This window comes from Manis javanica, chromosome 16, assembly GCF_040802235.1.
Source record: "Manis javanica isolate MJ-LG chromosome 16, MJ_LKY, whole genome shotgun sequence".
Lineage (NCBI taxonomy): Eukaryota > Metazoa > Chordata > Mammalia > Pholidota > Manidae > Manis > Manis javanica.
In genome coordinates, this window is record NC_133171.1 from 4,853,553 (window position 1) to 4,866,045 (window position 12,493).

A 12,493-nucleotide genomic window follows, 5' to 3' on the forward strand; every position below is an offset into this window, starting at 1 on the left:
TTATCCTCATATTACAGATGAGGAAACTGGGACACAAAAAGATTAAAAGATCTGCTAAGCATTGCATATCCAGGAAGTTCATGAGTTGTGTCTAAAATGGACCGTCTATCTCCAAAGCGCACCTAGTAACCACCACTGTCACGTCACCCTGAGCACAATGGCTTCCCTCTGTCCAGGAGCTGTGAGACAAGGGGTCAGCCGCCTGCTCCTCATCATAGTCACCAGCTCCTTTAGACAGGACTAATTTTCTCTGTAGAGATAAGACTCAAGGGGAAAATTTTAACAGCAGCATGTAGGGCTTAGGTTTGACGCCTTTTATCTGCAGGAGTGTGATCTAGTGCCCTCTAGAGGGCAAAAAAGATTATGGGCTATGCAGTTTTTTTATGAATTTAAGTGGACAAATTGCATTGAGAAAGTATGGGCATAGATGTTTGAAAAATATACACCCCTATTATTAAATCTCCCTATCTCTCTCTTTCTCCATTTCTGTCTTTCTCTTTGATGAAGTTACTAATCTTCCTGCAATTTGAAAGGATAATGAGTTCTGGATATTGTGCAAATGAACTGCAGCCAAGATGATAACATTAAAATAAAGAGCATTAGAAAATACACAGTAAATATTAAAATGTCAAAAGTAATCATTTAGGTAGTACAATTTCACAGCTGTATGATTCAAAGAAACCAAAAATGACTTTAAGCATGCTCAAATAAAAGAGAAGATAATTAGTAAAAAAAAAAATCCATTGTTCTTTTGCAGGGAGCCTTGGTATCATTCCAATCGACATGAAATCAGGTCATCTGCACAGTGCACAGAAAAACACACCAAGCACCAAAAACCCATCCTGGTTTTGAAGAAACTGATCTTTGTGGAAACCAGTATTTTGTGGATGCTGAAAATAGAGTTTTTTTTCTTGTGAGTCAGAGAAAAAAATCACTAATATTTTAGATAATTGGTACTCATTAAATGCTTGATAAATTAGTGAATGAATTCTGGTTCCAGTTATACTATAAAGGTCAAATACTCTTTGGTTTTTTTTAATGTATTGTCTAACTTCTCACCCATCTTTGTTGTAGTAATGAAATGAAGATATCCATCATGATGTAACTGTGAGCTGGGGGGATCTAAATTACCTTCATCTGGCACCATGCCAATATACTATAAATGAGGTAATTGTCCTTGACTATAAAATTTGCATTTTCAAGACTTAATTGCTATCATTACATCTTTTCGTAATTCTATTAATTTAACTGAATGGAGCGTTTGGATTTTACGGTTAAAAATTTGCATTAAAACATTGTACATCTAAATAGAATTTTAATATTTTTATCAAAAGCTCTGTGCAGTTATCCCAGAGGAGCTAAATAATTTCTCAAGAAAAAGTAGGAAGCTGTCAACAAGCAGGTTTTATCTTCAGTGATCATTAACAGACCTTCAAGTCACCTGGCAAAAGCTTCATTCTGGGATTTGAGAAATCACTGAGGCCACGTGCTCCATGGAGTCCTTCCAGTCAATCATTAACAGGAAGTCTATTAGCCATAGCCAAGGCATGGATGGATGCCCTTTCCTATGATGGTCTTGGTGTTCAAGGCGTTTCTCTCTTATCTTCAGTGAATGGGTCATTCTATGTCTGCATGTGTTTGACTTCTCTTGGAGCACTGTTCTTAGAGCCCTTTCCCACCCGGAGCAAAGTGTTCCCATTTGCATGTCTGATCTTCCAGCCAGGGTCCATTGCACAGACTAGTTAGGAAAGTGTTATAATTCTCAGTGGGTTATGAAGTTGAAGTTGAATTTTTATTAACAATTTTCCAACCATTTAGACCTTGAAAACTGGCAGTGTCTTGGTTTGCAGAACTGAGGTTGGTTAAAAATCAGAAGAGGACTGAAGCACAATTTCACAATAAAGTTGGAAGTTTGAGTAAAAACTCTGAAGCAGCCTTTGTTTTGAAATATTTTCAGGTAGTAGAGGTTTCTGCTCACACCACTAGCTGTAGGGACGAGAGTTCTAACTCACTTTTATACCAGGTGTTGATAAAATGAAAGTTCCTGTGGCCAGGATTCTCACCTGGCCCTGGCTGGCTAGCTCACTACACACGTGTGGGCAATACATTGCTATTGACTCTATACAAAGAGCTCTGCCCAGTGCTCTGGGTGACACGGTGGCATGACTGCAAGTCTTCAGGAGAGCACAGCAGAGGCTGGAGTAGTGGCAGCACTGAGGACAGAGATTGAGACAGCTGTGTGGGTAGAGAGGCCCAGAGGCAGAGACCAGCTTGCTGCATGCAGACTTGCTCTGAGTGGATGGGATTTTAGTGATTGACCTGCCATCATGGAAATAAAGTTGGGTATAACCTTTTCACCCCAAGAATGTCCTACTGTCATTCCTGTATCACATTGAATCCATAGTGAACATGCCTGGTGCTGAAACCCATTGGCAAGACACCAGGAAAGGTGACAAATATTTGTAGAAAGGGGACCAGGAAATTCCATTAGGGACACAAAGGATTTAGGCATACTTTCTGCTAAAGACTCATTTTGAAGACGGAACTGAAGCCCAGAAAAGACTTCCTTTTGGTCAGTTGCACAGACAGAATTCCTGCTACCAGCATATACTTCCTGTTGCTGCGTTGTACTTTCCTTCGATGCCCAAACTTGTTTCCTGAGGAGAAGCATTGCGGATTATGAAGGAAGCAGCCAAGCCTGGCAAGGTTTGATGAGAAGTAGTTGAAACTTGCCCTGGATGCTGGGGTTAGCTCCTCATTGGCCAATCTTTCCACTTCATGGGTCTCCCTCTAAATAATTCCAGACCCAGCCTCTGAAGCCCAGTAAATTGAAGGGTGTTTGTCTAGCCAACCACGAAGCTATTGTGTGTCACCAAGGTTTCTTTATCCACCAAACTGACACACCCACAGATTTTAGACGTGATAGCACTTTCAATTCACTCAGAGGAACTAAGTATGACAACTCCCATCTCAAAATAAATTCAGCATGCTCTCACTGGATACGTAGGGCTGTGCTGTCCTCCCGAGCACACTGTAACGGATCTCCTTAGTAGTGGCTTCAGGTGTGAGTAATATATGAAAAGAGAAACATTGCATTAATAAGCATATATGAAACATAACTGTTCCTATTCAAAGATTCAGTATGGGCCGTTTTGGTTGAATCGAACTCATTTGGATTATATAACCCATTGACCAATACTGATGGAATCAAACAATTATTTATGGGTTAATATTTACAATAAAGATGTTTCTTGCTCCAACAGGAAATGAATTTCCTTATCTTTGCCTTTTTTGCCCCAAATCTTTCCCACAATGTGATTAGTCATAGCACAGCACGCATTGTGCTTTGTATCCTTAATGAACGATCTTTTTTTGAGATTTCCCATTCAGAAAAAGGCACATAATAATCACATATTTATTACCACCATGGCCAAGTGAAAAGACTTTATGTGAACTTCGCCTCTATTTCCCCCTCCATCATTTACTGAATACCTCAACTCAAAGAGAGTCAAGTCAATATAATAAACATTTATTGAACTTCTGTATTCTAGGCAGTGTACCAAGTGCTGGTATCTTAGAAACATGAACTATCTCCCTCTGTCTAAAGAATATATCCCCCACCTCTGAATAGTTGTAGCTGTTATCATTTACCTGTCTCTTCTATGCTACTTTCAGGGTTTTTATTTGTTCATTTTAATTATATTCCAACTCTCAACCTATTTTCTAAGGAAGGTGGAGTTTGAAAGAAAACCTTATTCTTTATATTCTGGCCAGTGTGCACCTATATCCTGCCTGACCTGATTCACTCCCCTTGTCACAGTATAATTAATAATAGCATGTCTTTTCACCCACTAATATGCTCTGCCTTGGAGGATGAATTCTGTCCACACAACACAGTACTTGACTTGTTGTTCGCTTAGAAACCAAGTAGAGAAACGGTAGAGCATCATGACCCCAGCACAGGCCAAAGGATCACAGGTTAATCCCTTAAATGCCCCATTCAGTTTCTTAATCTGCAAAATAGACAAAGTGAGACCAGTGCCATAGAGTTGCTCTAGGACCAAAGGGTTTCAAATGTTGGCAAGCAATTTTCAAAAATAAAGCACTCTATAACCATTCCAATAAATTGTAGTTGGTGACAATGATACAGGCAGCGTGAAGAGCTGCAGATCTCAGGAATGGAACGAAAGTGCATCCCGTCTAACCCAAATATTTAGGTCTTCGCTCCCCAAATCTAACGAAGCAGTTAGTCGACTACAGCTGAGTAACAATAAGAGTAACGATGGCAACAGTCACACCTCTCACTGATTGTATCTGTACTATGCATCATGCATCCCATCAGTTGTGGTATATATGCTGTTAATAATTTTCATACTTTACATGTGGAGTTCAGAGGTTGAATAATTTATAATGGGCACAAGTTAAGGAATGGCTGAGTTAGATTTCAAATCAACACTTCCCACGATTCCCACTGCCTTTTGCTGTGTACCTCCCTGGTGGGAAATTCCCAGCACACATATAGTAAGATAAACACATGCTTTTGCACACAAATACACACATGCTATCACACACATACGTACATACATACACAATACCAAGTTGCTAAACAATATAACAAAGAATATATGCACACACTTTAAAAGGTTCCCTGTCCAAACCAAAACATTTTAAAGTCTTGATTTCCTCAAATACAAGTTTAAAAACAAACTTTTTTGGGGGGATTACCAAGGGTTCTTCCTACAATCACATTTAAAATGTTCTCTAGCAAAGTGTTCCCTTTGAATACTTAATTGGCATATAGTTTAAATAATTGTTGTTTGTTATTTTAGGTGATTTTTATTTAAATAATGACCAAATATATACTATAATTAATTTTCAATTCAAAAGTATATGTTAACCTTCCATTAAGTAGAAAATTAACTATTATTTGCATGTCTCTACTGCTGTGTTAAGTTCTTGGACTGCATTATTTCCTCCTTCTTTAAAAATAACAGTCAGTTCTTTTTATTCAAAATTTCTTTTTTAGGCAGGAGCAATATGCTTTCTCCACATTTCATTTTATTTATTAGGCATTTCAGTTACTTCATTTAACTGTTAGAGCTGTCAGCTTTTTGTGAAAAGGCATGGAGACATCATAGTAATAATTTAAACTCTTTTCTGCATGAAATATTTTATATTTTTTTCTGAATCCTTAAAAAATTAAAATTATCAACAATACACCACACAACACTGCAGTTTACACACTATTTGAAGAGATCACTTTAAACTACTTGTATTAAAATCATCTGTTCAGTTCCATCTCTCAGCAGTCTGGCTGTTAGGCATCAGGACCAATCTTGCCAATGATAATCAAGTATATTGTGCTGTGAATTGCTCTTCTCATACACCACTGCTAGTAACAGGCTTCAGGAGGGGATGATAGCTATTCACCATGATATGTTGAAGGTCAAATACAATAATAGTGCAAGTGTCATTTTAAAACTGAAAATTATGGATTTTTCCACAACTTCTCTATGCCAGGAACTCTACTATGCATTGGAGATAAAAGTAATAATTAAAACAATTAACCATTGTCATTATCATCTTGTGCCCTCAAAGAACTTAAGTGCAGGAGGAAGATTAATGAAAAAGAATAATAAAGTGCACTGTGATAATTGCTATGACAGTGGTAGACATGAGATTCTCTTGGCCTGTGGATATAGGAGAGGCCTGAAACCTAGACTCTTAGGCACACTGTGGGGTCACCTTTTTAGATAGGGTGATTCAAGCTCAAACTTCAAAATAATAGGTGGGATTCAGACTCAAGATGGCAGCATGAGTAGGGCAGTGGAAATCTCCCAAAACCATATATATTTTGAAAGTACAGCAAATATAACTATTCCTAAAAGAGAGACCAGAAGATACAGTACAAAAGCCAGGCTACATCTACATCTATGAGAACTCAGCATCTCACGAAAAGGGTAAGATACAAAGCTGTGACCCGGTGGGATCCGAGCACTCCCCCGACCCCAGCTTACCAACAGGAGGAAAATAATCAGAATGGGGAGGAGGTGGAAGCACAGGACTGCTAAATAACCAACTCTTGTAATCTGCACTGGGAGCACAGACACACATTGCATGGTGTACTGGATATTAGAAAAATGGAAAAGTAAAATCTGAGATGGAGACTGTGAGTGGATCCCCATAGTCAGCTCCCCTGGGACAAAAGAGAAGTGGGTGCTTTAAAAGTCTTAAAGGGACAAGGGTTTAACAGGTGAACAAAATTGTTCTGGTACACTCAGCCCAGCAGGCTGGATTCTTAAGGTACTTCAGGCACCCTAAACATACAAAGAGTGGAGGAGGAAGAATATGTGCCTAGCACATAATAAACATTCAATAAATGCGCGCTCTTATTATATCCAGCACCAGGGTCAAGACAGGTAATCTTGTTGGCACTCAGTAAAATTTGTGAATGTTTGACTCAAATAATGACATAACATTTCATATAAATTCATTTTAATAAAATTACCCCCAAAAAAGTCATACCTGAAAACAAACTCAGACATTAGTGTGAATGAAATGGACCCACGTGAGAACTACACGATGAGAAGTATTCAACAGCAAACCGTGTTTTAAGGGGGGAAGTTCCTGCCTGTGGGCTGTTGCAACAAGAGCTCAGTAAATAACTTGCCTGTGACAGAGTGAGAAATTGTCACAATGGAAAAACTGCAAGGTGTCAGAGATCACTTGAAATATTGAGTCACGAGTGCTACTTCCAGAGATACAATACCTTCAGCTGTTTTTCCCTTGTACTTAAAATATCAAAATAGCAATGATGAGACTTACGATTTTTATCAAGCCTCCCCATTAAAATCCCACCTCTCATCACTCTAGTCAAATGTCACAACAAGAGTGACTTTGATATTCTGCCACCACATGTGTTGAACTAGTCTGGTATAAAACTTCACCCCTGCAGACAAAAGTCTGTATGTTTTACAACAGCTAAGTGGCTTGCTGAGTCACTAGCCTGCATCTGGTTATCGGATGTAGACCCGTTTGATACATAGGTCCAGTGACTGAGTCCATGAGGCAAAGCGTCTTTATTGTCTGGACTAGCTGCTATGAAAGGGTGCAAAGAACAGCCAGCATCCAAAGCTTGCTCCAGAGGGTCAATGCATATATCAGCACTTCGTTTGTGAGGACAGTAGTCCCTTCATTTTACAAGGTCTAGGACACTGTGCTGTTCCGCATGTGCATGTGACAGACTTCTGTCCAGCATGGCGAGACCTATTTATTCTGCCATTAGTGGTGAATGATTTGCCTTTTTCAACAACTTTGGAAAAACTCTTTTATCCATGTAACTTGTATCACTTGGACAACAAAAGTAAAGGGTTTATTCTTTTATTTCACAATTTCTTTACAATTATATTGATTACCTTTTCAAACGCTTATTGGCCGTTCTGTTTTCTAATTGTTTCTACTGCCTGTTTACATATTTTATAATTTGTTAAATTTCCTTACACATTAGAGATAATAATCCTACCTTGGTTCTTCATATCTTTTTCTTCCCCAGTCTGTGGCTAATCCTTTCATTCCCCTTATATTGTCTTTTAAAATACTTTTATTTGGAAATCATCTAAAACATGCAGAAAAGCTCTAAGAATAAGAACAGTACAAAGAACACCTGTGCATATTTTACTCAGACTTATTTATTAAAATTCTACCCTATTTATATGCATTGGTATGTGTGTACATATTCATGTATATATATGCAATATTTTGATATATGGAAGCTCTTAATTGTAAGGTATTAAAATTTCCCAGCTTTCTTTTCATGGTTTGTGCTTTTGAACTTTGTTTAAGAAATTGTTCCTTACTATATTACTTACTATATATTCTTTTAGAAATTTGAGTTTTGTTTTTATAAGTGTCAAATATTCACACTTTTCTGTAAATGGTATGAGGTAAAAATTTCATTCTATTTTCTTTCCTAGAGATTAAAAAATGTTCATGTTACTATTAAGTACATCAGTCATACTTTCATATTGATTTATAACATACTTCTGTCAAAGGAGATCTCCATAACTGTATCTATATCTATGCATACACATGAAAAAGTGAACAAAGGAACACAGCAGAAACTGCAGAAAGATACCTCTCCTTCTATATACACAAATAAATACATGTATACACACATGCATATTTATATGTATGCATGTACATATATAGTATGTATATGTTTATACTGTGTGTATATATGTATGCACATAAATACATATATAGTACAGATAGAATCTATACGCAGATACTTATCTCTACTATATATGTACAGACATGTATACCTATACCATACCTATACATATGTCTGTACATATATACACATATGTATGTGTTTAAGTATGCATGTGTGTATATATATGTATCTGTATATACGTTTATATGTATAGATACATGTCTGCTTATACATACAGTATATATGTATAACACATACAGTATATATGTATAGACACATGTATGTGTACATATATAATTATAGTATGTGTGTGTATGTAAATACATGTATTGTTACCTGCTTCTGCAGTTTTTGTTTCAGTTGGCTCTGTTCAGTGATTGAACTAAAAATATACTGTTTTAAAGACTATATCATCAAAACGTCTTCATAAATTTCTTCCACCTTGCTACTCTTCCGTCATGTTTTGGCTGCTTTTGCCATTTAATATCCAGCCACAATTACATTTTAAACTGCAGATTGTTAAATTCCACAAAAACTTCTGTGGTGTTTTATTAGCTTTAGTTTAATTTAGCAATTAATTTATAAATTATGGTATCTTTTCTTTTCTTTAATTTTTTTTATTATCAAATGCACATCACAGTGGTTCAACGGTCCCCCTCTCCTCCACCTTCACCCACCCCCCTCTGCTGTGGTAACCACTAGTCACTTCTCAGCGTCTATGAGTCTAATGCTGTTTTGTTCCTTGTTTTGCTTTGTTTTTATGTTTCATAAATAAGTGAAATCATATGTTATTTGTCTTTCTCTGCCTGGCTTATTTCACTGAGCATAATACCCTCTAGATCCATCCATGTTATTGCAAATGGCAGGTTTTCTTTTCTTTTTAGGGCTGAATAATATTCCATTGTGTATATGTACCAACCTTCTTTATCCACTCATCTATTTATGAACAACTAGGTTGCTTCCATACCTTGGCTATTGCAAACAGTGTGGTGATAAACATAGGGGTGCGTATGTCTTTTGTAATCATGGATTTTGTTTTCTTTCAGATAAATTCCTAGGAGTGGAATTACTGGGTCAAATGGCATTTTTAGTTTTTTGGGGGGATCTCTGTACTAAAATACCTTCTTCACTGAAGATATGATAGTGTTGTTCCTTATATCATTTTGCATGAAAAATGTCAGTATTATGTAATGAGTAAGCTCTGGTTCTGCTGACAAACTGGGTATAGATTTGTCTTGGTATTCATTAGCTTTACGGCATTAGAAGACTACTTAACATTTGGGTGTCTTCATGTGAAAGTGTAATAACAATCATTTCTAGGTCATAAGATTATGAAAATTAAATAAGATCATACCTACAAGGGGCTTACAACAGTGTTTGGTTTATGACAAACATGGAATGAATGTTTACTATTTTTATTAGTACTTGGCTTTGCCTTTTATTCATTGACGTAATTGGGAAATAATCTTACCTTTTTCAAAACTTGCAAAAGTAGAATGCCAAGGATTTTTTGCCTGACCCATTTGAAAGCATGTGGCCAACGTCATGCCACACATTTTAGTGTATATTTTTATAAGCAGACTTTTTCTGACATCTGATTTTTGAAAGCAGATTTTTTTCCTATAAGATCAAAATCAGATAATTAACATAGATATATTCCAACTATAAACCTCAGATCCCATTCAAGTTTTCCTAATTGTTACAAAATGTCCTTTGTAGCAAAAAAAGGAAACAAAAATGGAGAAAAAAAGAAAAAAAAATCAAGTTCAAAATCATGAGTTGCTTTTAATTACCACATCTTTTAAGCCTCTTTCAATGGGGAACAGTTCCTGGGTCTTTACTTGACTTTAATGTCTTTGACATGTTTTAACATTATCAGCCAGTTATTTTGAAGAATGCTCCTTAATTTAGGTTTGTCTGGTTCCTCATGAATAGATTCAGGTTTCAAATCCTTGACAGGAATATTTTAGGAGAGATACTGCATTCTCACCGCTTCCTATCAGGGGCACACAGCCAGTTTATCCCATTACGGATGATGTTCACAGAGGTCACTTGATTAAAGAGGTATCAGCAGGCTTCTCCATATAAAGTGACTGTTTTCCTTTTGTGATCAAGATGGCTTTATACTGTTGCACTTTAGCTAAGCTGGAACTTTGGTTCCGAGAATTCCTTTGTCTGTTGTAAGGTAGAACGGGCTCCAGGAGAAATCTGGTGAGACCTGAATGGCAGGAGGGAAGCAGCGCCATGTTCATGATCCGGAGCTTCGGGTAGTGCAGATGCTGTGGTAGCTCGTGAAAATTCTTGAAAACCTACTTTCCCACCTGGTTGACACGAGCCACCATCAGAATGCACAGCTCTGCTCGCTGCTGCTGGACCCGTGGCAGGTGACTATTTCTTCAGCTTTAGTTTTGTGGCAAGGGGCCTGAGTTTCTCCTTCGTCACTGATGGAGATAAGATCACTTCCTTAGCAGCTTTGCAGGCCGCGTGGGACTGACACTGGCGCGTTCCCGCGGGGTGCAGAGCTTCCCTGCCCTCGCCACCTCACAGCCCTCTTCCCTACCCGCCCGCCCGCTCAGCTGACTCCTGGCCTCGCAGCAGAGGCAGACGCAACAGCCTTGTGCAAACTGTGTACCCGGAACCCTCGCCTGCATAAGTTTAAATCTCTACAGACTTTTGGCTTGAAATTCAAATTATACTCATGGTTTTCTAGATAAATTGACAGATATAAATACTTGTGTCTTTGGTTCACTTAGGGTTTGATCAGAGAAAGAGAAGTAGAGGGGGGACATAGAATGAGGAATTTGTTGTGCAATGAATTGCACAGTAATATTTGGCTTATTAAAGTAAAACAAAAAGCCAAGAGCACTAGTTATGCTTAAATATATTGCTCTGCACCATTCTGTGTACTGCTTTTCCTAGCTCTCTAATGTGAAAATGTTGGAAATTCCCAAGTGATCTCCCATTTTTCCTTTACTGTTCTTTTTTAAATTATTTTAAATCTCTCTTTGAATTCTTTTTGGACTCCTTAACATTATCTTGCAATTCAATAATTCTCACTTCTGTTCTATATAGATTAAATTCTATCTCATATATTTTACTGGAATTGTTTTTTTTTTTTTTTGAATACTCAGTGAGTTCTAGACCAGATTGTTCTGCCACCTACCAGCTGTGTGACCTTGGATAAGTTCCTTTTTCATTGTATCTTAGTTTTCTATTATTTAAATAAGGATAATAGCACTTGCCTTATGGGATTACTGTTGGCCTCACCATTGGTTATCACTGTTATTATTATTTTACTTTAAGGTTTTACTTTTTCCTGTATTACAAGTTACTTCATCATTAAATCCACCTGTTCTTGTTTCCTTTATGATTTTTTTTATAATTTGAAGTCACTCAGAGAAAGATGAATACCATATAGATTCACTTAGATGTGGAATCCAAACAACAAAACAAATGAACAAACAAAACAGAAATAGACTCATAAACCCAGAGAGCCAAAGGTGGGTCACTGTGGAGGTGGGGGGGTCTTGAAGTAGGTGAAGGGGATAGGAGGTACAAGATTCTTCAAATTATAAATAGTTTAGTCATAAGGGTGGAAGTATAGCATAGGGAATATAGCTCCTAGTGTTGTAATGTCTCTGTATGGTGACAGATGGTAACCACACTTGCCATGGAGAGTATTTAGTAGTATATCTAATTGATGAATCAATAAGTTGTTCATCTGAACCCAATAAAATAATTGTCTATGAACTATATTTCAATTTTAATAAAAAGAAAGAAAAAATACCTAGAACCCATGTTTCCCTTTTGAACATATAAAACATGTAAAAAGCCTTGTTAGATACATCTATATAGTTATTTTCATCTATCATGGGTTTTTCCTCCAACTGATTTTGTTAACTATCTTTCTTAACCTTCTTAAAGTATTCATATGCTTTACTAATTTGTTTTATATGCTAGTATTGAGAGGAAGTGTCCACCAATTTCATTCCTTTTCTGTGCTGATACCTCCTTGTCCACAAATTTTCTATTTAATCCAGAATCAGGTCAAGTCATAGAAGCAGGTTTCCTGACTCAAAGTGCTTCTGGGAATATCATATATCCAGTTACAGAGCCAGAGGGCAGTTTGAGTTAGTTCCTAATAGAAAAACTGCAGTTGTGTCTCTTGATTTATAATTTTCTAAAAATTGTAGCTTCAGACAGTGGTTGTCAATGACTTGTCCAGTTTCAGGCTTCAAATTGTGAGGGGGTTTTCTTTTTCTCTAAGTATACATAGAGTAT

At 37.1% G+C, this 12,493-nt stretch overlaps 1 long non-coding RNA gene across 1 annotated transcript; it reads left to right on the forward strand.

Annotated features, from left to right (window-relative positions):
- Positions 1-201: 201 nt before the first annotated feature.
- Positions 202-1,160, forward strand: LOC140846749 (uncharacterized). The gene is made up of 3 exons (XR_012126133.1): positions 202-415; positions 758-913; positions 1,075-1,160. It is a non-coding gene; the product is annotated as an uncharacterized lncRNA (long non-coding RNA).
- The last annotated feature ends 11,333 nt before the right edge of the window (positions 1,161-12,493 follow it).